General features: G+C 40.6%; 1 long non-coding RNA gene across 1 annotated transcript; it reads right to left on the reverse strand.

Moving 5' to 3' along the window:
- Window positions 1-386: 386 nt before the first annotated feature.
- On the reverse strand, window positions 387-27,424 carry LOC140706006 (uncharacterized). Its single transcript, XR_013543036.1, has 3 exons — window positions 26,034-27,424; window positions 24,725-24,863; window positions 387-2,196 (listed from the first exon to the last, which is right to left on the reverse strand). It is a non-coding gene; the product is annotated as an uncharacterized LOC140706006 (long non-coding RNA).
- Window positions 27,425-27,431: the final 7 nt, after the last annotated feature.

The following is a 27,431-nucleotide window of genomic DNA, read 5'->3' on the forward strand; positions in this document are numbered from 1 at the left end:
AGGTGATTCACAAAAATTCATAAGGAGTGGTAAATATCATAAAAGAATTACATGCTGGGTGATAATTGCTTTGTTCACTCTCTCTGAGATTTACTGCCAGTTAATTTTACCTGGTGACTGACGCCTAATTCTAATTTTTTGGGATGGGGCAGGAAGTACACTCCATTCATTTTCTCCAAACTGTTTTATAAACAATGGTTGTTGTGGGTTTTCGCCATGTTCTGAAGGTAGTTCTTCCTGATATTTCACCAGTCTCTGTGGCCGGAATCTTCAGAGGACTGGAGTAGGAACTCAGTCCGTGCTCTGTTGCTGTTTGTTGGATCGTTGAGTATTTATAGCTGTGGGAACAGCTTTTGTCCTTTTCAGGAGATAGGGTGATCAGCGTGTTTTTGTTGTGGATGCGTTGTTGTGATAAGGGGGAGAGATTATCGGTCACTGTGGTTGATGGGTGTCTTTAGCTGGTCTTTTTTGTGCAATGATCCCTGGTCCTTGTGGCTGGGTAGAGTTCGTTGACCTTCTGCAGGCTGTATTTTTCAGTGCTGGGAGCCAGGTCTTGTTAAGTTTCAGACTTTCTTCTTTTTTGTTGAAGCTCTGCTGATGTTTCTGAATTTCAGTGGCTTCCCTGTGCAGTCTAACATAATGATTGCTGGTGTTGACCAGTACTTCAGTATTTTGAAATAGAATTTTATGTCCAGCTTGTTTTAGGGCATGTTCAGCTACTGCAGATTTTTCTGGTTGTTTTAGTCTTCAGTGTCTCCCATGTTCTTTGATTCTGGTGTGAATGCTGCATTTTGTGGTTACAGTATATACCTGTCCACTACTGCAAAGTATCCGGTATACTCCTGCAGTGGTGAGGGGGTCCCTTTTGTCCTTTGCTGACTGTAACATTTGTTGTATTTTTGTGGTGGGTCTGAATACTGTTTGTAGGTTGTGTTTTCTCAAGTTTCCCCATGCAGTCCATGACCACTTTGATGTATGGTAAAAAGACTATTTGTGGGTGGCTGTTTTTCCTCTTCAGTTTGGTTTTGTTTTCTTGATTTGATGGGTCTTTTGATTTCATTTTTGGAATAGCCATTTGCCTGTAGGGCCCAATTCAGATGGCTGAGTTCAGTGCTGAGAAATTGAGCTTCACAGTTCAGATTTGCACAGTCTACCAGTGTTTTGATTATGCCTCTTTTTTTGTCGTGGCTGGTGGTTGGAGTTTTTGTGTAGATACTGGTCTGTGTGGGTGGGCTTTCTGTAGACCTTGTGTCCCAATAAGAGGACAGTTTTGCGTATGACCATGAAATCTAAGAAAGGGAGTTGGCCCTCTATTTCTTTTTCCACTGTGAATTGTATATTTGGGTGGATGCTGTTAAGATGGTTTAGAAATTCTTCCAGTTTTTCTTCACTGTGGTTCCAAATTGTGAAGGTGTCATCCACATATCAGAACCGGACTGTGGGTGTGAAGGGTGCTGAAGCCAGGGCCTGTTTTTCAAAATGTTCCATGTAGAAGTTTGCTATAACCAGGCTGAGGGGGCTCCCCATGGCCACTCCATCTGTCTGTTCATAGAACTCGTTATCCCACTGAAAGTAGCTGGTCGTTAGGCAGTCTTGGAAAAGGGCCTTGATGTCTTCTGGAAAGGTTTTATAAACCTTTATCACATCCTTCCCTCTTTATAGTCTGTTTTGCTCTACAGAACCTATAGATGGTACCTACCAAAGAAATAAAAATCCTAGGAAAAAACAACCAATACTTAATCCAGTATTTGGAATCCTTTTGCTTGCTAAATCATTTAGATGAAAGTTTCCACAATTGCTTAACATTTGACATGCTGGTTGGGTCTTCTGGGAGCTCAAATGCAAGATGTCTAGAGGACTAAAAGTTCCTCTCCCTGATTTAGTGTATTTCAGTGTTGCAGAGTATATAACTAGGATCACAGTAGAGCCCAGGGGATAGAGGAATAAGAGCAACAAATAAAGGCAAGGAAAAATTTCAACCTTCTGCAATCTGATAGCCTCCAGAGGTGATTGACCACAGCATACACAATCCTGGATCAACATGGCCAACAGTCATTCTGGCTAAGTATGATGGGAATTGTCATTAGGTCCATCTAGAGCATGTTCTTTGTTCTGCTTCTGCAACAGTTCTTGTCCAAGGCTGGGGTGTACTGGATGCTGCTTGCAGACTTCATTAGAAGAAATTCAGAGTTCTTCCTAAGAAGGGGAGAAAATTTTTAGTGGTGGTAGTGGGGAGTTTGCTGTGAACTGTCTTTATTTTAAAATTGTGTCACTGGGAAGCAGGAAATTTGAAATCTGTGTACAGCTAGAGACAGCCTAAGAAGTTTCATTATTAAAATGCTGCTCCTTACTAGTCAGCTGAATGTATGTCTGTGTTTTAATTGCATTATGGGCAAAAAAAAGCCTGAGGCATAATTTATAGATCTCAACCTGAGCATCTGAAATGTTGATGGTGGCGAATGCTGGAGGCATTCAAAACACATGAGGGAAAACAACAAACTTCCCTCTTCCACCCCAGGGTACTGTCTCCAGATTTTTAATAAGACTATGTGCTCCTAAATACTAGCTTACATCTGTGCTGAACTGCTTCTAAACTATGCAGGGGATCTATGTATTTCTAAAATTCTTGTTTCTATATATAGTCATTGAACTAACTTTCATTTAATCTCAAAACATGAACAAGATATGCAATCTAACCAATCTTGGGGTTTGGCAGATATTTTGGATTCCTTAAACATTACATCTGGAACGGAGTGATCCATTTTTAGCTCTGCAGATGTTGTTGGGCTGCAGCTCCCAGCACGGCTAACTGTTGACTATTCTAGCAAGGGCTGGTCAGAGTGTCGCCAAGAACAGCTGGAAGGGTCTGAAATTGCTCAGTCCTCATCAAGAGTTTTGAAAAATTCAAACATACGCAATTTTCCCAACACATTTTTTGAATAATTTGAAATATCCGAACATTTGAACCAACATGAGCCATTCCTTCTTCCAGTTGATATTTATTATTTAATGTCTCTTTGACATGGTATTAATAGTTGTAGTAAGTTACTGACAGGAAGGAGGGTATGTGAGAGCAGAATAGGTGGGATAAAAAGGACTTGTTTATATGTGATAAGGTTTCACATGAAAGAAATTCACCCATTCTAGCTGTTCTGGAAGACGTAATGTCAGTAATCTGTATTGAGGAATAAGGAAGGGATCCTGGTAAAAAACATGTGACATCCTTAGTGTAATAATCACCCATTCTCCCTCCATATAAAGGAATTGTATATAATGAGATCATAACTGATTCACTGTTTTGCTTCCTGGAAGACTATATTTATATACTTCCATTTATAATGTGCATTTGGGGCAACTCCCAGCAATTTCATTGGCATCCATCCCTTCTCTCAAAAGATTTAAAATGTATGTGTTCATTTTGGCATGGCTGACAGAGATAAAACGGAGGGAGGTTGTTCGCCTCTGGAACAATCTCCCTCCGGTATTCATGCGGCCTCTTCACTGGGTATCTTCAAAAACCAACTAAAAACATGGATGTTTGTACAGGCCTTCCCTCCAGTTAATCCTTGATTACCTCTTCTTTCTCTTTTTGCCATCTTGAATAATTTATTAATTTGTTAGCTGATGTTATAATTTTTAGGTATATTTGTATGTTTTTATTTATGTATCTAGAAGCTGCCTAGAGTGGTCGCAAGACCAGATTGGCGGGGTATACGTAAATAAAATAAATAAATAAATAAATAAATAAATAAATAAATAAATAAATAAATAAATAAATAAATAAATAAATAAATAAATAAATAAATAAATAAATAAATAAGGCAATAATATATGATAAATTCTGTCCACTCCTTAATTTTTCTCACTGTTGTTCTTTTCCGTAAACCCAAAAACAAAGCAAAAAAATTATCTCTTTCCCTCTGCACAGCTTTGTTCTACTTCTACCACAGTTCTCATCCCAAATTTTCCTTCTTATTTTTCTTCCCAGTTCTGTGACTGCAAACATATAACCCACAGTCAATAAATAAAAAGCAGAATAATTTTAAATGGCAATCATTATTTTTTTTTTAAATAAAATCAAGACTTCCCTTTCATTCTGCACTTTTAGAAAAGACATTTGATTCTTAAACAACCTGTTCGGAAGGGGGATGAAAATGTTTAGTTCAGAGCAGAAAATGAAAAGTTGATGGTGATGCTGATAAGTCATCTTTGCTAATTTGTTTATTTTCTGAAAGCTGACTCTTACAGTCTCCCTAAATGGAAGTGGGACCAAGGTTGCAACCAGAGGGGGAAATAACCCACATCTTGGACCACTTGTGGCATGGTCTGGTGTGAGATATTTTCCAGTGATCACACGATACACAGTTGATCACATATTAGCCAGGTCCTGCTCTGTGCCCAAGTTGGATCTTTTGGGGCTTCTCTTTTTGAGGGACTGGGATGGAGCAATTCCCATAGGGATGGAAAGTTTGCTTTATGGAAGATCAGTCCTAGCAAAAGGACTCTTTCCAGCATGATCAAACACAATCCTTCCTTTCCAACTGATCTACTCTTGGTTGCATCTGGTGAAACATCAAGAGGCAAAGATGGGGAAATGAATGATAATTTTCCTTTTTTGCTACTAGAAGGAAAAGGTTTTTAATTATTGGTTTTAGGATAGTTGCTAGCTGTTCGATAGTTCTTCCAAACTTTCAGGGCCAAACCAGGGGATACAGCTGCTTCACAAGAAGGGGGTGGTTATTGCTTCAAAAATAAAGTCTTCACATGCTGTGTTTGCACAGTCAATGTGCAAAGTGTGGAGGTGACCTCCTAATGACAACTCACCAAACAAAAGCAAACTAATTTGAAACTTTTCAAACTGCAAAAAAGGAGGATAATCAAACATTTTTTTACTTTGTAAGACAGTTCTGCTCCTCCTAGTGAAGCTGCTGCCTCCTCTGCTTTTTACACGTGGACACCTCCCATGAGAGATAGTGGGGAATTTGTTTGGTTTGAAATTTAATGCTGACTTACCAGATCCATACTTTCCAAACTTACACAAGAACTGATACGAATAATAAGTGAGCATTCACATTTTTTGCAGATTTTGTGATGCAGTTTTACAATTTAAACATGTGCACAGAAGTGTGTATAAATACACAAAATATATAAGAACACGTGTCTACAAGGAAGGACATTAGGGGCATTTTCCTCTTTTGCTTGCAAAAATGTGTTCCTTTGGGAAAGTGTGCATATGAGAGCATATAAAAATATACACCTTAGGAGAAATTCGTATGTAAAATCATATTTAAAAATCTGTTGCAGATACAGCATCATATGAAGTCAAGACTGGAAAAATTAGAAACTAAGTGGGATCAGAATTGTCCATCACTCCTTGCCATTTGTTAAGCATCTTCTGAGGTGATGAAATGGTGGATTGCAAAGTGTACAGGTGTAACTACAAGACTGAGAGAAGACAGCAGGCACAGAGTTATAATAATCATCTTGGAAATGCAGAGCTGGAATCATCAAGTACAGCCTCTGTCAAGAAGGTGCAGTGGGGAAGCAGACTTCCAACTTCTGGCTCCTCAGTCAGATACCATAACCACTGAGCTAGGAGTACAGAAGGTATCCTGTGGGACAAAAGTGTTATGTGTGGCTGCATAAGAGGGTCAACTGACTCTTTTCAGCTTTACATAATTACCGAAAAAGTGTCAGGGAAGTGCATGCTGCATTGTTTCTCTGTGGCACTTCAGACTGTAGGCAGATGTAGGAAGCCTCCTGGTGTATTGTGTTTTCATTCAGCAGTCTTTGTATTTTCAAGGCACCAGCATGCCTTGCCAGGAAGCCACCTGGGTCAGTCTCTTGGCAGCCTGCTTTGTTTGCCTTCCAGATGCTGTAGAAAATACTGAGCCTTCATCAGAAGCGCAGAGTTGGCAATTTTTGATATTGCTGAAACATAATCATGTTTTACTTCTGTAGCAATTAGCATATTATTACCCATAATGTTTAGCATGGCAATTTTGTTGTAAACATTTGTACTAATTCACCATAACCTAATTATTTATGTGATGCATATTTATGGAATGTTTTCCAAGAAGGAATGTTTCCATTTTCTAGCAACATAATCCTTTTTGAGAAAAACCAGATACATCCATAAACATACTTCCTTGTTCTGCCGTCCCATTTCTCTTCTTCCAAATCTCTCTCTGCTGTTTTACCTTCCATATTTCAGTTCAGCCTCATATACAGCTGTTTAACAGTGGTTAAACTGCTATACTGCAGCCAAAACTGTGCTCATGACCCACAGTTCAATCCCAGAGAGTTGGCTCAGGGTTCACTCAGCCTTCCATCCTTCCAAGGTCAGTAAAATGATTACCAAGCTTGCTGGGGTGTGAGGGGGGGAAACAATATGTAGCCTACATAATTCACTTGTAAACTGCCCAGAAAGAGCTTTAAGTGCTATGGGGTGGTATATAAGCAGCATATTTTGCTTCCCCCCCCATTACATTCTTTTGATCCACTGAGCCCCTAAGAAGACAACTTGATGTTTTCCCACAGACATTTGTAGGAGAGGTCAGAGCCATAGGACAGAGACAGTTGTCAATAACTGTGTTGGTAAACTTCATTTGAAAGGTTGTACTGGGCTAGAGATTCCTTTGGAACAAGCCTCTGCTCTCAAAATCAGTTCTTGATATTCAGGGCTAAAGCCATGACCCTACCACACAAACCTGTTGTAAAAACTTGGATGGGGGTGTGTGAGGGGATCCAAAATGAATCACACAGCTGCTTGTAGAGAGCCAGCCTTTAGTAGGAACTGTGTGAGTACAATCATTCATTTTATGTGCAATGATCTGAAAAGGGTATGTGTTTTATGTTCCTGCTACATTGAAATTCTTGCATATTTTGCTTTTTTGAACTATCTGTTATAGCAGAGTGAACAAATTGTGGCCCATGCCCCCATTAGATTCTTCCCCACTAAACACATTTTCCCCAGCACTCCCCTCTAAAAAAGAAAAAGAAAAAGAATCTCTACCCCAAGAAGATTCCAAGAGCAGTGCCTCACATTTTAAAATAAATCTCAGGTCCTCACAGCAATGTTTACATTTAAAACAACAGCAACAATATTGGAAAACAAGAAGTAGATTTTGAAGCACTTCCAGTTTCTCTCGTTTTCCCTCCCTTCTTGCATTTCTTGTGATCTGTGCAACCCATGAAAGATCCAAGAGATAGGAACTTCATCCCTAGACCTGCCAAAGGTGCCCAATGCTGAGCTACATCCAATAGTTAAAATGGCTGAAGAACATGCTCATTAAGAGTTACTTAATGACACTCATATATAATGGGCTTCCTAGAGCAGGATCAAGCAGACCTGGTATTCCCTCACAGAAATTATCCATTCATCATGTAGACCTGAGCATAAAACCTGATAATCCCTATGGTCATCCATTTTATGTTTAATTATCTGAAACGTTGTTTCAGATAAGCATATGTTGTGCTTATGATACGTAATCCAAATTAGGAACCATAGTTGCAGTACAGCGGGTGTTATTGGTAAAGAACACAACGAACAGGACAGACGCTTCAAATGTCTAGTAGTGTAGCTATGATACTGGGTAATGGATCAATAATAATGTCAGTCAGCGCCAACCACATCCATAGATACCATGTCACTAACATAAATTGGAAGCTTCTTGCCTCAGGTTAATAACTGTTTTGAAGAAATTTCCACTAGAACTTTACTTTATCTGAGGAAGCTTAAATCTCCTTTCTCCATGCATTCTGGCAGCCTACTATGGTTTCGTCACAGCTGTTATTTAGAAAGCAAAATACCTAGATTTATTAAATGAAAGTGAATCATTTAACCCTTTTCCATGCACTGAAATATAACAGGAAGAAATATAACAGGAAGAAATATAACACCAAGACTTCCTGCCAAGAAAGATACCGGCAAGATTTCCTGGCTTCCTGTGAAAATTAGATCCTAGTTCATTTCCCCTTTTTTTTCTCCTCTGACCATTGTTCTGTACTGGAAAATGTCAAGATTTTGTGCAGTTAAGTGTCATTTCTGGGGAATCCTACAAATGAAAAAAAAAATTATGTACAAGATTGTGCCAATTGGCATTTCTTGCAATTTTTTTTAAAAGGACCATAAAACAAGAAATTCCACAAGATTTCCCATGAGATTTCTTGGAGAGCAAAATTTCATGGAGAGAAATCTCACTATAAGAAGAAAAGAGTGATCACTCCCCTTGAATTGTCTCTTAGAGTGAGAGTCTGTGAGACACTAGAATCTCCCAGGAAATTCTCTGTTTGCAGTCCAGTGCATCCTGGAGTGCATGGGAGCTGATTGCTATTTTCATGGTTTCCTTCGAAGCATATTTTGCCAGGAGGTGGCTGGACATGAGCATCTGGCCAGTAGGTGGACAGTCTGGTTGGGCTAGGGCAGTGGTCCCCAGCCTTGGGCCTTCAGATCTTCGTGGACTTCAACTCCCAGAAATCCTGGCCAGCAGAGGTGGTGATGAAGGCTTATGGGAGTTGTAGTCCAAGAACATCTGGAGGCCTAAGGTTGGGGACCACTAGGCTAGGGGATAAGCTTTCACTATGGTCCGTAGGCAAGTATATCAGTAGCTCCGCTGCTTCTCTCTAGTAGTCGTTGCTGAGAATTCAGCAAGCCATATTCCTTCCTTTTGTTTTTTGGTAGTCCTATCAAAGGCTTAGTTGGAAAACTTGCCAAGAAAAAAGGGGATTGGGCTGTTTTGTGATGTTATGGAATAATTGAGCACCTCTTTGTTCTCTGTCACCATTTCTTTTATTGCAGTGGAAAGTAGTTCTGCATAAAGGAACAGATTCTTGGTAAGAGATAGGCATGTAGCTCTATCCCCTCAGTGGATCCCCCTCCATTATGAAATTAAGAAATGGTTGACTGACAAGGGTGTATCCTGCTTGAGAGGGACCCACAGAGGGTCAGTGGGATTTCCCTCCCCCAAAGGTCTTGCACTTGATGAGAGTATGCCCAACTCTGGCTCCTAATCCTTGGCTGCAGTCTGGGAATGTGGATATTGGATGATAAGTACATCAGTGGATGCATGGTTCTGCTCCTCATGCTGAATCAATATTATTCTGCAATAACCAATCAAAGTTGTGGCTTTTTAATCATCCATCAATACATTTATCTGTATATGCACTTGTTAAATAGTTTACTGGTGTTGCTTGTTTTTTTGTTTTTTGTTTTGGTGGGGCTGGACAGTAGAGAACAGAACAAGTCATCTCACCTGGGTCCTCATGCCTAGTCTGATGTTTGTTCCCATTTAGGATGCAGAGGGGAAAAAGTATAGTCATGACTTAGACAGGAAGTTAGAAGTTGATTAACTCATGCAAGCTTTTCTCCACTTAACCCTGCATCCTGTCTCTAAACTTGACCCTTTCTCCCAGTGAAGGAAATGGCCAGAGCCTCCTTGACACTGACAGTGTCCAGTCATGCCTGCCAGCATTTCAGAGGAAGGAAAAGAAATGAATTTGTAGGAACAATTGCAACAATAAAACCCCAGCAGTGTTTCTAGCCAGGTGTGCAAAGAGGAAATCCCTCCCCAGGTGACCAGCTAACACACTGAAGCATGACGTTTGATTAGCCCTGTAACATTTTATAAGCTTGCATAGCTGCAAATGTTATTAATGCTCATAAAGTTTACTCAGGCCTTAAAAACTCTACTGGGCCAGTTTGAGTCTCATTGGCTTCCTGGGGAAGTACATTCTCAGGTCGGCTGGGGGGAAAAACAGTGCCACAAAAAGTCATATTTTGGTTTAATATCTTTTAGCTGGACTGGCTTTATTTTCAGACTTATTTTTGTGTTTAATTATGTGATTGGCAGGGAGGTGGAGGTGGTACCTCTTGCTGTATCTTGCTGCTGTTTATATGGTTACTGGATCATGAAAGGAGTGAGTCAAGCATATGGATGGAAAAGAAATTTGTTGCATTTGTATTTCCATATGAAAATATCCACTTCCCATCTCCTGAGTTTGGGCATGAAACAAAGTGGGTCTTGCCTTATAATGCTATATACTTCTGAGGCTTGCAGTGAAGAAAAATGCATGCAGAGCCAGGGATATAACTGAAAATGTGCATGTTTGAAAAAAATGTGCATTAACATGCTTTAGTCAATGCTAGAAATGTGCAAAAAGGCATGGATAAATTTTAAAAATGCATACCTACTTACCCATGTATGTGGAAAGTGGGGGGGGGGGGAAGGGATGGGAGTATTTCAGTCAGATCCAGAACTGAGATGAGAAGATCCTGAGAAACATAATGCAAATGAGCCTGATGGATTTTTCACGTCTTTAGCCAAAGGTCTCCCAATTTTGTTTAGGATGAGGTGTTAGGCAGCATCAGGAGAGACTGTACACATTCAGACCCAGTCTCTGGATGCAGTGATTGGATTGGAGGAGGGTGAAAACCTGAGACTAAATAATGACAAGATGGAAATGTGGACATAGGAACTGGAGAGTATTTCTCTCCTGGATAGCTGCGCATTCCCTAAGATGTTACAGATGCATAGTCTGGGGATGCTTCTGGATTCATCACTGCCATTAGAACCCTAGTGAACGTTGTGGCAAGAAGAAATTATTACCGTCAAGGTGCCAACTAAGCCCTTTAGTGGGGAAGACTAGCCTGACCATTGTTAGCCATGCAATGGTAACCTCACTTCAATGTGTGAAAGGTCCAATTGTGCTTGGTTTGGAAGCTACAGCAGGCGATAGCTGTGAAGCTGAGTGGTGTGTTAAGCTATATACATAGTACACTGGTGCTGAATCAACTGCATTTGCTACCAAATAAGTTCAAGGTCTTAATGCTGACATATAAAGCCCTGAACAATATGGGACCAAGCTTGTTGGTGGATCACCTTCCCTAATACAGGCCTGTGTGATCCCTTCTCTCCCCCACAAAATATCACATGGAGGCGCCACAGCCAATGGCTGGAAAGACAAGGGAGCCATGAGTCAAAAAAGTTTAGAAACTACTGGCTTATGGATTTGAGGCCTGTGATTACCTCACTCTGCCTTTTGTCTGCAGGCATCTTCAGCGCTTATTAGGCTGGCTACTTAGAACCAGCAGCAAAAACAAAGGACAAAGAGAGGGATTCATGTTTGTCAACTCTAGCAATCTCCCTCTCAAAGCTCAATGTATCATCTAAGATGGCAGCCACCCCAGTAACCTAAGGGTAGCAGGAGAGTTATAGAATGAAACTGGAGGTAAAATGCTGCTGCCTCGATTAGTTTGGCCTTGTTCGGTTCTGGGCTTGTTGGTTTGTTTTGTTTTTCCTGTAGCAGTTTCTTGGGGAAGACTATTCCCCGACTGTCAAAATTGAGGGCGTTACAGCACATCTCTTCCCTGCTTCTTTGCAATCCTTATATTAGCATGAATTAATAGCCCCCTATGCCTCACCAAAAGAAGGAATGCGTGCCAGAGTTAATAACGAAGCCAGCCATTCAGTTAACAGCCGGTGGAGAGGTGACTGGAGCTGTCCCTAGCAGCTGCCTGACAGCCCTGCCGGCTGCTGCAGCCTTGTAAAATGAGAAATGCACATGGCACAGCTTTGTGCTATGAGCTGTGAAGGCTCCTGATTCCAAAGCCTGCAATGTGGTCCTAGGGGGGTGCTCCAGTTTATGAAAATAGCCACCTGCTGTGCCCTAGATTACTAAACCTAATGCTGAGTGCTGGAGTCTATATTTCACTTAGCATCTCCTCTCATCTGGGCTAAGCTGCCAAGCTCTCCCTATTTCCCACATGGCATCTCACATGCTTGTAAGAGCAGAGAGCTGGATTCATCAAAGAGAAGGCAGCTTTTCCTTCTGAATGACAATGACTATGGGATGATCCCATTTCCTCTCTATTTGTCTTGGAATAGCCACAAATCTTTCTTGTGACAAATGCATTTAAATGTACAAGAGAGTAGGAGCAAGAGTCACACTGAACAGCAGCATCCGATCACCAAGAGGAATAAAGTCTCCAGTGTAAGACTTTTTAATCTGGAACCTATATATTCTAAAAGCCACATTTACATACATGGTGGTGTTCCAACAAAGAGTTTCATGTGGCTTTTGTTCATGGAAACAACTACGGTTGTTCATATCCTAGTGAATTATCACCAGCGTTATAACATCAGTAGCTGCTAACTGTTCTAAGGTAATTGCTGTTGCTTGTTGACACAGATAAGAAGCTTTTTGAACCTTTAGAGATTAGTGGGCCACACATTTAAAAACCTTATGCATGTTATGCAGATACATATGACACTCCTGCTTGCCTTTAATGGCTTGGCCATTGAGGACGGAAGTATATTGGACACATACATCTAAATATCTGGAAGATGGGTGGATGATGGTGGCCATCCAGATGTTGAAGAACTACAGTTCTTATCCTCTCTAGCTAGCATAGTCAAGGACAATGGAGCGTAGAGGTTGCAGACTAACAACTTCTGGATCACCACAACTGGCCATTCTTGATCTAGAACATGAGCCATACCCATCTTCCAACGCAAAGCTGCAAGAGGTTTTTTACTGGCTTGAGCTCCTCTTGAGAGCCTGGGTGACCAGATGCAAGGGAGGACAGGTTTCATGTAATTTTAATAGAGGACAAGGGCATTTTGGCAGGTGGTAGTTGTCAAGCAGAGGGAGAACAGCTACACCTGCCAAGTTCCCCCTTCTGTGCAACTATTAAAAGGACAGGAGCATCTGTTCATCCTAAAAAAAAAAACACCCAGTAGCAGTAGTTTGGGAGATGGATGGTAGAGGACTGATTTAGGTTCTGAGGAACAGGGCTAATGCTTGTTTTATGACTCATGATGTTTTCTTATATGATTTTTTAAAACAACAACATCTGGATAATGCTGTTCAAGGTATACATTTATAAATAAACAAATAAACTTAGGCCTTCAGTGTTTTCCTTTTCTTCACCTCTGGAAATTGAACTTGAACTTCCTAAACTTCAAGGCACTTGCATACATTACAGTTCTGGAATCCTGCAGAACTGTTGCATTTGATCAGCACTTCTCGAAGTTTTTTCTTCTTTCTGTGTCCACGTGAAAAACATTGCTGTTCATCTCAGTGGACCACTTAATGAAGATGTTTGTCCTACAAGTCAAAGCTTCATTGATGGCACTATAGTCAAAGCCTGTACCGCAGTACCATATGATTATTAAAATACAGGTCCTGAACCAGGCTGCCAAGAAAGACTCTGTTAGCTAAGGGAGGATGATGGCCCAAGCAGCAGCAACCACCACACACATATCCTAATAAGACAACAGCTTGCATATGCTTTTAACTATTAGGTTTTTGGAGGAATATTGGTAGACTACACCAGTACTGTACTATGAAAGTCTCAGACCCTCAGCAGGGACTTTGCTAACCTATTTTTAAATCTAACCCTGATCCAAATGGCTTCAATTTCCATTAAAAACAAAAAATATGACAGGTGTGTAGCTACAGTAAGTACTTATATTCGAGACAGAGGAAAGCAATCTCAGAGAACTTTCCAAGAATTGCAACCCTGTGGTTTTCTGATGTCTGAGCAGTCCCTAACCATCAAGACTTGATAAAGGAAATAACAGTCTCCAGTGAACACGGCAGGAAATCACATTGCAACAAACAGAGATACTGATTGAAGACTTTCCTATAAAGTTAAGACAATTAAGGTGTGGAGTTGCCATTTTAAACATGAAGAAAAGTGATAAATAATACTTATCTAAACTGAAATGAATAAGATAAGCTGAGCAGAACATTGCCGGAGCTTGGAAAGAAGCTAGGCCACTGATTTTCAGAAGCTGATTGCATTGTTGGGAGAGCATTTAAAATCATTATTTATGGTGAGCCTTTGGGATAGCAAAAAGGCCACAGGCCACATACGGGCTATGGCCTACACATAGCCCACTACGTATAACTCTAGATTGATCTGCAATCCCCTGAACTGAGTTTGTGGAACACCAATGCTTAGGGGATTATAACTTGGTGCTATTCACATATGACACAGTGAAAACAAACATATACAAATAGAAGGAATTTTACAAATTGCAAGGTAAACGGAATCGTAAAAATAAAGACATGGAAGACCTCAAGAGATGCCAGTTCTATAATGCAGAATGCAGCTATCGCATCCAGACAGATGGCTATCCAGCTTCTGTTTAAATACTTGCAGCAGAAAGGAACCTGTCATTTCCTGAAACAGTCTATCTCTTATCATTTGGAAGTGTTTTCAGGTATTACACTGAAAATCTGCTTCCCTGCAATTACCACTCTTTGGTTCTAATCCCGCTGTCTAAACAAGAAGATCCTGGACAGCAGCTTTTCAGACATGGGAAGATTGCTAACATGTATACATTTTGTCTTAAAGCACTAAACTGCATTTTAAATGGAAGATTTTCATAATTCCGGAATGAGTTATGCCAGGGCAAGGTAACATGGAACAAGTGATACTTAATCTCATTGCACATGTTGGAGGGTTGGTTTAAATAAAGGAAAGAAAAATAAATGTAACATTTCCATAATTAAATTTGTCTTATTCTGTCTGTGTATATGAATCTGATTTAAATGATTCACACTGAATTCCCAATTTCACCTCTTTCCCCCTTTCAATTTGGGATCCTACTGTTTGACAGAAAAAAAATCTATTTGTGCACTGATTTAGGGTTATAGTTGAAATAAAATTAGTAATGCTAATTGCCGTAATTAGGCTTCTTTAGTCTCCATATGAATTTTACAGCTCTTATCACACACAGGACAGAAGAAAGGCCTTCCCAAGAGACTTAGAATTAACTGGTATAGCAATAAAATCCTTCGCTTATTAACAGGTAAGGCAGCAATGTGCTAACGTAGCATCTCCGTCACCATCTGGTTGGTAGATGACAGTATATTTTCAAAGCAATGGGCTCTGAAATCATAGTAGGTGATGCTCTGCTGTAAGTTTTCAGATATAAAGTAACTGTTGTGATTTAAGAAATTCATCCACCACCACCACTAGAGATGGGCACAAATTGGAAAAACAATTAATCGGGGTGGTTTGTGGTTCATGGCTACCCATGAATCATTTGTGAACCACCTCTGAACCCTGGAAAAATGGTTCATTTTTTCTGGTTTGTGTCTGGAGGGAGGGGAGCCTAATGCCTCTGCCCCCTATGCTGCCCTCCCACCCCCTTCTCACTGTCCAGATTTCCTCCCTACCTGGTCCTTCCCATTCCACCACTTCCTCCTTCTCTTCCTCTGCCACTGCCCTCTTCAGAGATAGCAGTCTGACTTCACTTCCAGGAGCCAGGCCACCTGTTTCTGTGCATGCGCCAGCCTATCAGCTGATAGGTGTGCACATGCACAGAGACAGCCGACTAATCTTCCCTTCCATGAACCAGGTCTCCTGTCTCTGCGCATGTACTGGCCTCTCGGCTTTATTTGGAACAACCCATTCTTAACAGCTGAATGTCTCATGGGGCTTTGGAAACAGAAAGAAAGCTTACTGGACCATATAAACTATGGACATTAAAATCAAGTCAGAATGGTGTTTTGTGATTTCATTTTGTGATTTCATTGTCCTAAAATCATTTCACTCCCTGTCCAGTGGGGTGTGGGGTAGAGGACTGACGTTGGGCAACAATTCTAGAAGTATGTCTTCCCTCCACCCCAAAGCACTGGTTGGTAGAGGTTGGAGGCTCCTGTCCCATTACCTCTTCCTCTGCATGCCGAGTCTGTGCTAAATTAATAGTGAACAGGTCTACTTCATGAGTCACTAAGTTAAAATTGCACCTGAGGTAAAACAGATCACAAGGCTTTCTTTGAGGAAAAATAATGTTGAAAACAAGGCAGTGCTATGGTGAGGTTAAGTGAGGTAGCCAAACAAACAGGTGATGTTGGATGTGATGAAAAGGCAGTGAAACATTTGCTATTTGTCTTATTTTTATTGCATTTTTAATCTGAGAGAATGAGACTAGTTTTTGTTGTTGTTGTTTTTTCCTCAGCAGTTACCAAAATAACCTGGCCAAAACCTGAGGGGACTGCAGGCAACCAAATACCTCGTGCCATCCCACCCCGAAAAGCTTATTAAAATTCATTTTGCCTGTTAATTGTACAATATTTTTTAAAAATAAACAAAAATAAGTAATTGGGGAAGCACAGAACTCCATTAACACCCCAGATAGCTGTCTAACAAGTAATATGGAGTATATATAAAGTTAAAGGTTCCCCTTGACATTTAGTCCAGTCATGTCTGACTCTAGGGCACGTTGCTCATCCCTGTTTCCAAGCCATGGAGCCAGTGTTTGTCTGAAGACAGTTTCCGTGATCACGTGGCCAGCACGACTAGACACGGAACCCCATTACCTTCCCACCAAGGTGGTACCTATTTATCTACTCCCATTTTTACCTGCTTTCAAACTGCTAGGTTGGCAGGAGCTGGGACAAGTGACGGGAGCTCACTCCGTCGCGTGGATTCAATCTTACAACTGCTGGTCTTCTGACCTTGCAGCACAGAGGCTTCTGCGGTTTAGCCCGCAGCCCCATCACGTCCCTAGAGTAATATATAAGAGTAATATAAAAAGTTAAACTTTCATGGTAATGAAGATGAATTTTAAAATATATTGAGAATCAATGCTAAAGGCACCACATTCAGAAGGCATAGGGAACAAAACCCTAATACTGTGTGTGCGAGTTTAATGTTGTGGGCAAAAAATACATGGTTTTTAAGGGGCATATTGAAGCAAGCCATTTACGTATCTCACAATTAATGGACTGGCAAAGACATCACATGCCTGCCTTGCTAGTCATCCATTTTCCCTCACGGGTGAGAAAGACAGAAATAATAGCTTCAGTCAATACTGAATGGTAATTTTAAAAATAATTTTTATTGGATTTCACCTTTGAAAATTTCATGATTCCATAGCAGCTTCACTCATTATTTGTGAATTCTAATTTAAGGCTAGCTGCAGGAGAAACGTAGATAACCTCTACCTGTCGGGGGGGGGGGAGGAGAGAAGGAAAGCAAAGATAAGTTGTTCACTTAAAAAAAAAAACAGGTTAGAGTGTAACGGTCTGCATTGCCAGACAATTTCCATATCACAGAGACAATGAATTAAAGAAATGCAAAGTTAGCAAAGTTTCTGAACGCACGCGCGCGCGCGCGCACACACACACACACACACACACACACACACACACACACACACACACACACACACACACACACACACACACACACACACACACACACCCCGCTACCATGATGACAGAGTCCAAGGAGGAAGCTGCATGAATGAAAAGTTCTTTTAAATATGGGCTTTTTCCTTATGCAATGAATTATTTTTAAACTTTGTGGCAATTCACATGCTAATCAATTTGCATATATTAACCCAAGCCCTCCCCCTGCTTTGCTCTGTACTTTTCCTTTCCATGTCACATTTCATTACGGCTCTTTTGGGACCAAGTAAATCAAGACTCTGGAAGCACTATTAGTTTATCCAATCTATGCTGTGTCTGGTGTTTGTGGTATGTGTATGACTGTGTGTTTAATCACTAGCTGCACATTGGACATGGTATCTCTGAGGTGGTTCACTTCGTCATCTTTCTGCTCCAGGTAGTAAAAGGAGCAGGGGTAAAGAAGGGGAGAAGGGAGGGAAAAGAGAACGCTGAACTAATGTCATGTGAAAGAAATGAGACTGCTGTCTTTAGGCAAAGGGGCACAGGCCAGCAGAAGAGTCAGAAGAAGGGCCAGGAAATCAACCATAGTTATACTTCATGCCTCTGTATTGGAAAGACTGAATGGTGGCATTGGTTGGGGATGAATGTTCAGGTCCAGCCTGACTGAATGCATTTCCTTAAGTGGCAGGACTCCTCATCCACCACTGGCAGAAGCAGTGGTGTAAAAATGAAACAGAAGACAACAGTTTTCAGAGAGATAGGTATGTTTGTTTCTTTTGGCATGTATTACAAAAATAAAAACAAAACTATGCCAACATCTTGCAGGCTAACAGATTTATTTCAGTATGAATTTATTTCAGTATGAATTTATTTCAGTATGAATTTTTGTGGATTACAGACACATGGAATATAATATTCAAGTTACAGTTCACATATACAGCACACACGGTTGTGTGATTGAATAGACAGGGAATGCATTATTACCACTGCGAATGAATTTTCAATGTGACAATACTATTTTCAACATGAACTTTCAGAGTTTTAATTACATAAATATCCTAACAATAGGTAGAATGATTTGCTTGTGTGTCATTTGCCAGACAGTTGGTAAACTTGATGCAAATAACTTTTTTCCCCTCAGGAATTGGTTGGTTATTACAAGATCAGCGTTTTGCCAAAGGAAGCAATTCTTTGATTACATAGAAGGTTGAAGAGAAAACCAATTTATTAATATATATATATTGGGGCAAAAAAAAGCCCCAAGCTCGATTTAAGCGTTTGAGTGCACCCTGGAATTTATGAGTATACATAATGCACTTCAGCCATCTCTTATGAACTCTCCATTTATAATGCCTTCTTTCTACAATAGCCTCTTAGAGATCAGTGGCAGAGTATCCTGGAAGATTGAAATGTTCTGGCAGTGGCATTTGTGTGTTGCTATTTGGGAGGTCAATTTGCACCCATTTATTCTTTTGTGCAAAGATTGCCTTAACTTGTCTGTGCACAATGCAGTACGGCATGTTTGGGAGGGGTTGCTATGTATCACATTAAAAGACAAACAAGTAAATGAGCCCCTAATGTTGTGGATGACATTGTTGGGATTTGTAACAATACTGCCAGATCAGATGTGTGGACACAGTTGGGATCTAGGTTTCTAGGAGAGTCTTATCCCTGCCTCTGTGCCCATGTTTTGTTGTCTATTACATGTAATTTGTTGTTTAAGATAGGGGTTTGTTAATAAGTGAACACAGAACTCCCACACCAAACCTTTGAAGCATTTGTGTCACAGAGTTGTACCTGACTTATATGTGAATGGTCTCAGGTGGGAGAGGTAGGTGAGAATCCATGGTATTTTGCCATCCTCTCTTTTCTATCTTGTAGTAGTTTGTTCTGAGTTCCAAGATTTGCCATACTGATTTCTTATTTCATCTCTTTGAGTTGCTTCTGCAATTTAAGAAATCCCTGCTGAAATGCTATGAATATTGAATCTCTATATGCCAAACAATGAATCTGGCAATTTCTTGTGTGGAACAATGGGTGGAGGGAAAAAGCTGGATGAGACCAAGGATCTTGTTTTCATGAAAAGCCAGGAAATCTCACTGGTACAGGAGGAAGTATCAGTGGGGAGTCTTAGCATAGCGAGAAACAGAAAATCACACAGAAAAGAATATGGTGATGGTTAGTGAACAGATTGGTCCAGAGTGAAGCTATAAGCATCAGGAGCATGGATACTACCATCTGGAGCATAGCAACTGGGTGGAAGTTCATTGTTGCAAGGTACCACAATATTCTGTTTAAAGCCTGCTCTGGACAGCAGCCCAACTTGGCTTGGACATCTTAAAAGGCTACAAAATTATATTCAGGTCCAGATCAGAGCCTAATGTAGAGAAATAAAAAGCTTTATGCCTCCACATTGACAATCATTGGGAAAGGTTTGTTTTTTCAACAGAACTGAATGTTCTCTTCAGACAAGTTTTCTCTTAATGTCTGGCTTCTTGAGAGGGGCTTTAAATGGATGGGTGTACAATTCTGCCTTGACCATGTTTTTGGTGTTGCTTTTGTTTGCCATATTTTAGTTTGGCATTTGTGTGATCCTTTTAGTATTTCTGTACTTACTGAGTTCAGCTTTAAATATTGTCTTTAATAATGTAAGCCACCTTGGGCCCTTTTTAAGAAGAAAGGCAGGGTAAAACATTTTAACTAACTAACTAACTAACTAACTAACTAACTAACTAACTAACTAACTAACTAACTAACTAAATTGATTGATTGATTGATTGATTGATTGATTGATTGATTGATTGATTAATGATTTCAATTCCACAATGTGTTGGTTTTGTTTAGATTATGCACAAGTTTCAGGTGCAAGGTTTTGTGAAAGTAACAATCTAGATGTTTTTAAATAGGTGTATGTTAAAAAAAAACACTAGGCATAATTAAGTGAATATTGCAGGTGCTTCCTGTTCTCAGGAGCAGAAGTGTACCAACTTACACTCAAATACATGGGGATTTCAGAAAAGATTTGTCATTTGTGGGGCAATTTGTATGAAAAGGCCACCATCATAGAGATGCTCTTAAGAGAGTTGCTGGCTACTGTATCCGGCTGGATGCCCCGGTAGACCAATGATGCTACTGGTCGCTCTGTTTTGTCCTCTGCCGGCAGGATGCCAAATTTGGTTGCTAAGTCCTGAAAGAGCTTCAAGAGATTAGCACAATGATTCCCAAACTATGTGCAGTGGAGCCCTGGGAATCCACCAAACCCAGCCAAGAGCACTGAGGAATTGCCTCTTACCCCCTCCCACCTCTCACCATGAAGGAGAGAGTGTGGGTGATGGAGTCCACCAGACCTTTAGTTTGGAAACAGGAACACTTCTAAGCTCCTATCCCAACCAGAATAATGCTCAGTATCCTGCCAACTCTGGGGGCTATGGACACTCTTCCTCACTTTGCCTGTGCCACCAAAGGGAGTGTTATGTGCAGGGACCAAGAAAGGCTTGAAAGGGGCAGAGGAAGGAGGTGGGGAGGAAAGAGGTGGCCTGTGCCAGCCTAATCTTGTGTGTGTTTCCTTGGGAGAAGGTGTGTTCAGAAGGGCTTATTCTCTGGAAAAGATAAGCAGGCTTGCAGGCCTGGAAGAAGAAATGTAGGAAAAAAGAAAGGGAGGGGGATATTATTCTTTGAACTTAATACTCCCAGAACGTGGCTGCGGGTTTCAGGACGTTATGGCCTGCACATCTGGCCATGAATTTAGGAACTTTTAGGTTTCTTTTGCTCCACTATAAGCTCTGTAAGAGCTCCTGCAGAGCTAAATGGTCGCTTTTGCTTGTGTTATTGTAGGGGGTCTAATAAAGATGTCACCCTTGACTTTGGATTGTGCACAAAGACTATGTGCCATTTCCCACCTCTTTTTTGGTGATCTGAAAAGGAACTTTTCCATCACCTGGGTGAGGAAGTGAGAAAAGCCAAGGGATAGGTTTAAAGCAGTCTTAAGCATACTTAATGGAAGTAGCCCCCCCCCTTTCCCGTATTCAGTGGGGCTTTCTTAGTGTACATTTAGAAATGCAGTCTTAATTGCACAGGTGCCTGAGAATATCCATTGAATGCTTTGGTCTTATTTCTTGAGTAAATATGCACAACGTTTTGTTGTATGCAATTCTATGGACATTTTACTCAAAGTAAGACCTACTGGACAGTGTGGAGCTTGTTACGTATCAGTGTTTCCTAACCTCACAGGTGTTCTTGGACTGCAACTCCCAGAAGCCTTCACCACTAGCTGTGCTGGCCAGAGTTTCTGGGAATTGTAGTTCAAGAGCACCTGGATTGCCCAAGGGTGGGAACCACTGGTAGATACTGTACGACTGCTTCCAAGTGGTGGTGATACAATGCATTAATGACTTCCGAAAGATGCTGTCATTAACAGATCTGTTGGGGTCTTACAAATTAAAGTTCATGGCTTACTTTATTGTATTGATCCACCTCATGTTGGGTCTCCCTAACTGCCTTCTACTTTCCTAGCATTGTTGTCTTTTCCTGTGAGTCTTGTTATGTCCAAAGCAAGATATCTTCAGTTTAGTCATTTTAGAGAGCTTTGCTTTCATGTAAATGTGTACAGGATTGCTCTGAAAGGACATTTTCTGGTTGCAAACCTCAAGGTACACTGAAGTCATTCTAATTTTTTTTCCTACTATTTTTCCACAGCTGGCAACTTTCCTGTAAGGTGGATCATTGGAAGAGCTCCCTTCTACCTTACATTAAATGTAAGCTTATGAAAATATTTTTTTTGGAACTAATTGCTGCATTGTTTCTTAACCAGTTAAACATTTATTAAACAAATGTTTTATTTCTATCTTGTTCCATTTTATAATTGTAAATTATTTTCAAGGAGAAAAAAAAGGAACTACTACTCAGACTGGACTCCTCCCCCCCCAAAAAAAAACATACCATATTGTGGAGCCCCAGCCATTGGTCAATACGTCAAGGGAGATGTGGGTCGAAATATTTTGGGAACCACTAGGTTAGTACATTCAAAAGTGCCAGCCCTCTGAATGAAAATCAAACCATCCAGATAATATGTGATTTCCACAGAATTAGCTTTGCACTTCAACTCCCATTTCATGAAAGTACTAAACATTTTAAATGCCACACGTGAGACATAGCACCTCATGGGCATGGCCTTGTCTATATACCAGCTACCCTTAAATTTAAAATCTAATACTGAGAGTGGTATATGACTTCAATTGGTATCCACACCCTAGAAAATGTGGTGGCATTGGTTGGTTACCAAGGCCCCAGTATTTCAGCATGGCCAAGCCCTCCTATTTATGATTTCAGCTTTTAATTGGGTATACAGACAGATACCCAAAATGGATATGCCTATATACCCCAGCTCCTTTGCTCCTTTGTGCAGAACTGCCAGACCTTGAAGCGGCAGCCACACCAGGAGGCAAAATGGCAGCATCTCCTTCTTCCCAGCTGGTCAAGCCTCATGCCCTCTTCTGTGCTGCCTGTCCTCTTCTGGGATTTTTGCTGGTCTTTGGTCTCTCTTGCCACTCTGCTCTGCCACTCCTATCCTCTTTCCCCCTCTTCTCTCACTAGTCTGCCTTTTCATCACTTCTCTCTTCACCGTTCCATCACTGTTTGCTGCCTTGTTGGTTGCCACTTTGCCACTCTGCCACTGCTTCCTCGAACGCCAGCAAAACTACATTAGGCTCCAGCTGGCATCTCTCCCGTGCTATGCTGGGCAGGTGGACCAGAGTGAATCCTCTTCCACTAAGGTCTGCCAGCAAGCAGTATCTCCACCTGGTGATCATGCTGACCAATTGCCTTGTGCCAACACGATCCAGCCTATGCTTGGTTCCCAGTATAACCTGCAGTGCTGATATGTGGAACTGCCATGCCGGGGACATTGTTGACCAGGAGCTCTCAGACCATGCTGCTGCTCTAGAAATAGACTGGGTCCCCAGGTAGGTCTTCATCCCAGCCTTTTTGAAGACATTCTTTGGAGTTACATAGATTTTCTTCTGAGGAATTTTTCTGTGCTTTGGATACTTTTCAGATTTGTCTGAAGCACCCCAATTTGGTTGGGATTGGTGTGAATTCAGTGCACATCCAAATAGTCTCACTGTTGTATAGATAAACTTTAAAAGAGAAGATTGATACATGCTGAAATCTCAGCAATGAAACTCATCCATAGAGGAAAAAAAAAAACAAATTCCGTATGCCTTTGAAACATCATAGCTTTAAATTAACATTCTAATGCAAATCAAGAGACAAATTTACATATCTTGTACTTAATGGACTGGGTCATACTTTTGCAGGTAGATTATGCAATCGTAACAATCTAATACAGAAATAAGCACGCATAAACCATTTTCATGGGTTTAAATTAAACCAATTCTTCATTCCACTATGCCCAATTAATTTGACATGGGATTACTATATACCTGCATATGATTTATGTGCCCACAATTATCACTTGATGACAGCAATGTCAAGGCATGAAAGATCAATCACAGAAATAATGTTACCATATGGTCCACATGCAAGGAATTGAATGAGAGTGTAATTGCCCTTCTCACCTACCACCCCAGCATGCCTGATCCATGTACAACTTTCCCAGGCACCCGTGCTGGGATGTAATATTCAGCTATGCTCTACACATTTTTTTTAAAAAGGCAATACAGTACATAGGGCTATTCTGCATTAAATCCCTAGACAAAATTAGACAGGCCATTCTGAAATCTGCGATTGGATATTGTGTACAGGGACCACATATGAAAGCTATGACCCTGACATCGAAGGAGGGCAGAGGTGACATAGATATAAAAGGACAGGTAGGTAGAAGTGGCCTTATTGCTTTTGGTGCATATGTGGAGGTTAGAGAGAGGTGTCATAAGATTTCTTTGAACATCAGGCTTTCATGTAATGTCATCTTCCAAACACCAAGGACGTGTTCATACATGCATATCTATTTCTTGATTATGGTACATTTCAGTTATAATTTGCATGTGCCAACTGAGCTATTCAAACCTTTATATCGTGAGACAACTCTCATGCTGCTTTTTTAATAATTAGAGAGTTCTCTATAATACTTTGTAAATGGAATAAAAAAAACCACATTCATGAGGATATGAACAAATGCACCGTAATCAAATGTAAAGAAATCAAATGACATACTATGTGTGTGCTGTTGACAACTCACACATGAATGTGTGGACTAACTGAAAGTCAGCATAGATCATAGCAGTTCAAGGACAATCTAGAAAATCTGAGGCAGTCATTTTGCTATTCTTCCATGTGCAAAACTGTACATCTTCTTATGTGTAAGCTAAATGTACCAATCACTTTCAACAACTAACTCACCGGGTCACCCTAAGCTAGAAGGCACTAGATGACACATAAGAACATCAGCTAGTATGTGCATTTCAGATTGCAGCCACAAAACTGAAAGTGACTCATCAACAAAACACTCTCCAAGCTTCCAGTGTGGACTCAATCACACATGTTGTCAAGTCAGTTGTGATTTATGGCAGCCCTTCTTGTGGTTTTTTGAGGTATAAAGTACTCAGAAATTACTTACCAGTGCTCCTTTTGGGGACACCCTGGTACCATGTAGTTTGCCCTAGGCCACACAGGATGGGTCCTTTCCAAGGAAGCACAGTGGAGAATCACACTCCCTACTCCCATCTCCACAGTCAGGTGTTCAAAGCCAGCTGAGCCTGTTATTTGAAAACACATAGTGGATTTGCAGAAAATATTACATGTTACATGTTAAACTACTGTTTGCCCAGAATATGCCTTAGAGCAGTCACTGAACTTCATAGAGTACAGAAAAGAATCCAGTGACCACAGGAAATAATAGGGTGAGGAGGAAAAATAATGAAGGGAAGAATTTAGTTTTCAACAGAATATGAAGGTTCAGAAATTATTGCCTTCTGAGATAAAAATCAGATATACATAGTCTAGTGCTGTTGTCTCCATCTTTGGTATCTAGTCAATCTCTGTTTTCTATCTCTGCACTAAAGCATACACTGCTATTTACATTTTTCCAAATATCAGGACCTTTTATTGAAATTACATAGGAAAGCATTTGCCTTATTTCCCTTTGATCTCTGTTTAATGTAAAATGTGCAGACTCCTACAGCTTTATCGTAGGTACATAATGTTTTGCAGGTGCTTTTATTTAACAAATAACGGTTTGAAAATGCCAGGTTTAAGGGTGTTTTTTTAATTGAATTCTGCTGCAAACCAGATGGAGCTTTGCACACATTGCAGGTTAAAAATGATTTAATAAGGAAGAAATATATTTCTGTGCATATCCAAAGCATGGGGAAATGAAGAGCATGAATAAACGAATATTGGGCTATATAGTTGCTTTATGCAATGAATGAAATGTAAACTTTCTCACCTCTTGGTTAGCAATAAGAATTTCTGTATAAAAGGGCTTCAGAAAGTAATCATCAATGTGTTTAATGGTTATTAATGAATAATAATATACCTTTGGGGAGTATAATTTTTTTAAGGAAAATAATTATTTTAAAAGAAAGAAACTGGTTTACTTTAGACCTTTTACCTCAGCCATTTATATCTTGAATGCTGAGTTTGGTCCAAATTTAACACAGAGTAGCAGCCCAACGCCAGAAAGTTTTGTACCTGGCACAAACATTGGTTGATGGGAATAACACCTCTCTTCATCGTACATTAAGACTTTGCCTTCAGAGCTTAGAAAAGTTACTTCTTTAGACTACCTTCTGGATCCCTCCACCAGGAAGTCTGGCTGCAGTAATTCAAAAGAGTAACATTCCCAAACATGCAGCTTTGTTGCTGACGAAGCAGCAGAACTTAGCTGAAGCTCTTCTCATTCTTGACGCCCCACCCAGAACTCCTACCTTTGCCAAGGCTGACTCGTCAAGGGCAGACTGTCGTCCTGGGTCTGTGGAGGCCAACTGGCTACAAAGGAGTTGCTGAGTGAAGTCCCTCAGCCCCATGGATAAGGCTTATTGCCAGAATTTCAGAACAATACCCCTTCTTCCAGCCAAGAACCATTTATTATTACCCTCAGCATTTTATGTGCTCTGTAGGGAGCAAAAGATGCAAAGTGTGACACACACACACACACACACACACACACACACACACACACACACACACACACACACACATTTTCTTTCTTTCTTTACAGTATGCCCAGGACTCTTCCATCACATCATGTGATAATTAGCACAGCTTGCAGGCAGGGAGAGAGGAGGGGTACATTTGGAAGAAGTGCCAGTTCTGTGCTCCAAACCAAACAGTCATGAATTTCCAGCATTTCCCCCCTCAAAATAAACCGGGCAATTAATTCATAAGGAAAGTTAATTGTTAATTGCTGTTTCTCTCCTTGCTTCCTCTCTCCCTCTGTTTATGTTAAACACTTGGATGCCACAGCGGCTGTTGTGTCTGAATCATAAAACAGCGCCTGTCAGCTTTATTGCCTGCCTGCCTTCCTCTTCCCTTTTTGCCTCTTTTCAGGACTTTTGAGGTCAGAGGTGTTTCCTGGTTCACTCTTTCGTCCCTGAATAAATATTATAAGAGCCAGGGCCTACCCTGATGTAAATCAGCATTGCAGTGTTGATTAATCCCACTTGGGAACTGGTCTGAGGGTGATTTCAGGTGGATGGCTCTGAGTGCTTCCTACTAAAATGCATTGTGTAACTATTCCATTTTTTCTGCCCCTTAATAGATATTTTTGTAGTAAGAAGAGAGTGACAAAACAGAAGGAGAAACACAGAAGGTTACAAGTGAAATAAGTCACTGGTATCTTCTATAAAACTCTGTGAATGTGGCAGAGCTGTTGTATTTGTGTCTTAAGGGACTAGATTCTATATTCTGGACTATATGATCTTTTTGGTCCCTTTCAGTTGTATAGTTCTATGATTCTTGATGAGAATAGCCTTGGCTGGAAGCACATTTTGCAAGCTGCCAAAAAAAAATGAACAGAAACAGATGTCCATGCCTTATGAGGGAGAAAAAGCCTACTGAGAGTAAAGGACTTATGAAGAGTCCTGATGGTTCAGACCAAAGGCCTATCTTGTCCAACATTCTGTTCACATAGCAGCCAGGTACTTCCTTATGGGGCAGACACCAGCAGGATATGAAGGCAATCATACCTTTAACCTCATGTTCTCCAGGAATACAAGAGGAAGAAACTCTAAGGAGCTGTCTTTCTCTACAACAGCAAATTAAATAACTAACAGCTTGCTGCCATTTCATGACTCCCAAAATCTGATGACTGAAACAAATTCCCC

Source organism: Pogona vitticeps, chromosome 3 (assembly GCF_051106095.1).
Source record: "Pogona vitticeps strain Pit_001003342236 chromosome 3, PviZW2.1, whole genome shotgun sequence".
Lineage (NCBI taxonomy): Eukaryota > Metazoa > Chordata > Lepidosauria > Squamata > Agamidae > Pogona > Pogona vitticeps.